This window comes from Acipenser ruthenus, chromosome 57, assembly GCF_902713425.1.
Source record: "Acipenser ruthenus chromosome 57, fAciRut3.2 maternal haplotype, whole genome shotgun sequence".
Lineage (NCBI taxonomy): Eukaryota > Metazoa > Chordata > Actinopteri > Acipenseriformes > Acipenseridae > Acipenser > Acipenser ruthenus.
Window position 1 is genome coordinate 2580719 of NC_081245.1, and position 3389 is coordinate 2584107.

A 3389-nucleotide genomic window follows, 5' to 3' on the forward strand; every position below is an offset into this window, starting at 1 on the left:
ACTGTATGTTAATTGTAAGTCACCCTGGATAAGTGCATCTGCTAAGAAATAATAATAAAGAATAAATAAGACGGAAAGGTACTTGCATGAAAAGATAATATTGTAGGACGGCACGGTGGCATGGTGGTTAGCGCTGCTGCCTCACAGCGGCAGGATCCTAGGTTTGATTCCGACCTAGAGGTCCGTTTGTATTTTCTCCTCATGTACGCGTGGGTTTTCTCCAGGTACTCCGGTTTCCTCCCACAGTCCGAAGACATGCTTTTGATCACTCTAAAATGCCCTCTGTGTGTGTGTGTGGTGTCCTGCGATGGACTGGCGTCCTGTCCAGGGTGTAGTCCTGCCTTGTGCCCTGTGTCTGCCGGGTTAGGCTCCGGCTCATCGCGACCCTCTAAAGGATTAAGCAGTTATGATAATGGATGTAAATTGTAAGTCACCCTGGATCAGGCCATCTGCTAAGAAATAATAATAAAAAAGAGAGAAAGGTAATTGCATGCAAAGATCATGTTGTGTCTCATTGATAACTTTTTTTTTTTTTTAATATGTAATTATGACAACTGTAATTCACTCTGGTAAAGAAATCTGCTGACAAAAAATAATAATATCATGTGTCGTAAAATATAATGAGACGTCTTCATCTAAAAGAACATTTGAAACCACAAGAAAGTTTCCATGTAATCAGTTTTGCAGCCTGCTAGCTTCATTTATGCATGGCTGTGTGCAGAACTTAACAAGAGACCACCTTAAAATGAGGGGGATGGTGGGGGAGGGGGATGAGGGGGCTCATAGAGTTCAAAGGCAGTTCAAATTGATATTATTATTTATTTATTAGCAGAAAATCCCCTTACTCAAGAATCTCTTTACAATGCAAGAGCAAGATACAGAATACAATGACTTCAGTCCTAATAAGAGCAGATACAAAACACAGCCCACATGATTCAGTATCAGGGCAGTTCATTAGAGCAGATAACAGTGTCAATGATAGCTACATCAGGATAATATACAAGTGCACTGGAATAAAGCAGGTGAATAACAAAATACTACAGATTATAAAGTTGTATTGATATAAATGATTTTATTCATTAGACCTTTATTTACCAGGTTAGTCAATTGAGAACCAATTCTCATTTACAATAGCGACCTGGTCAAGAGGCAGCATCATTACAGCAAACATAAAACAGTCATAATAAAAACAACAAGAGCAACCCACACTAAAAACACATGTCAGCAAGCACAGATATCAGTGAACAGTGATATGGTAGGGATGGGTTTTATAGCTATTTCTAAATCACTAACTGCTGAGTAGCTGGAACAAATGGTAACTTTGGACATGAATCCCTGAGGCTCTCCAGGACCAGGGTTGGCCACCCCTGCATTTGGGTATGGTGAGGAAGGAATTTGTAGTATTGCATTATTAAGTGAGGCCCCACTTCTCCGCTCAGTACGATTCAAGGCGCCTCACAATACTAAGGGAGAGATATGGGGCCTGGGTTCGGTTCACTATTTTTTTTAAAATAATATTAGAGACCTTGGTGTGTAGGACTGTATGCAATAAACACGCAAGTTCTACGACACCTGCAAAGATTGTGTGTTACTGTTAATTTAATGGTTAAGTGAGTGTCTGATTTGCATAACCCAAAATACATACAGCGCGATGCCTCCACCTAACTCCAGCTGCACCACTAAGTATAGTGGATCCTTTACTAGGAAATATAAACAATTTAAACAGCTTTTAGTACTATTGTCCAGTACCCAACACACTATACTCTGAATTATAAACAGAAATAGCAATGCAAACAATAATGTATTTTATTACACAGGTGCTTACTTAAATGAAAATGACTCCCAGTTCAAAAATAAAAGTTGTAAACACTCATATGCATTTCTTATTCAAAAATAACATTACAATATTCAACAACATAAATACGTTTTTTCTTTTACATATATGTATGTGGTACCACGGTGTTAATCTATTACAATATCAACTAGGGATCCCCAAAATAAAATATCTTAGAATGTCTCGTTTAATTTCTTTTTATATTGAAAATGTCCGTTGGTTTTGTTTAAAAAATAATCTCCCTTTTGTGTAGTTTTCTAAAGTAACAGTTCAATCCTTCATGGTCGCAAAACAATACACAGTTCGTTATATTTAATCCAATGCGTGTGATAAAATAAAAAACAAACAAACATATATATTCGTCCTCTGTTGCGATGAAGTGTATTTTTAACTCAGTCCAAAGCAATCCACTGGAGTCGTATTTATAAAAAAAAATGAAATTCCCTGAACAACTAAAATATGCGGTAGGTGTAGTACTCACACGAGGATTTTCTTTTTTTTAGTCTTGGACATTTTCTTGTTTCTTGTTTCTTTTAGAACATCCTTCGTTTCCTCAGATATATGTGTCACCTTCCAAACCAGAATGCTTTCGAGTAATATTTCTCAAACCGAGAATTATTATTTTAACTTGTATTACTGTTCATTTATTTTCTTCACTGTTCTGCTCGCAGCTATCTCTCCCTCTCTTTCGCTTCATGTGCTCTCCTACTTGTTTTCGTCCTCCTGCCTAAAAGGTTCCCCCGGAAACGCAGTTCGGTCCCGATAGTTCCATAAATACTCGAAGAACTTCATTTAGCAATTTATTTTTTATTTTTTTTATAAACATAGCTGTCCGACGGATCCAGGGAAAATAATTTGCGCCGTCAACCCCCAGTTCCCATGGCCAGTAGGAACAAAGAGTTGGCAGGGGGGTTACATAAGCATTTAACAATATTAATCCTTTTATATTTTTGTAATATGTACTTTATTTATTTAGCGACTGCAGATCCGCAAAGCCAAGTAATTGCCTCCTGGTTTGCTGAGTTCAAAGTTATGAATCCACCTCTTAGTTTGTAAAGGGGGCACTCCTCGATGATGTGCAACATCATTTGTGTCTCTCCACAAGTGCACAAGGGGTTTGCACTGAGGTCTCAGTGCTGCTGGATGGCTGCACAGGGGTCTTGGTCTGTCTTGAGCTAGTTTAGCAGGGACGGCTCTCGCTGTGGCAGTTCAAAGCTGGCAGGTCGACTAGTGGGGTTTGTCACAAGGAACTTGTTTGTGAATGCTTGTGATTCCCATTCCATGGACCAAGTGATGCCTGCACACACACACACACACACATATATATATATATATATATATATATATATATATATATATATATATATATATATATATATATATATATATATATATATATATAATGTATTAACAATATATTATTTACAGTTTTATAAAAGTGAATTAGACATACAGTAGTGACATTAACAGACAGATAATGATTAGAAGGATATAGCAACCTTTTTACACCAAGAGGTTTGAGTAAAGAAATGGATCTCTACGGAAGCATCACAGT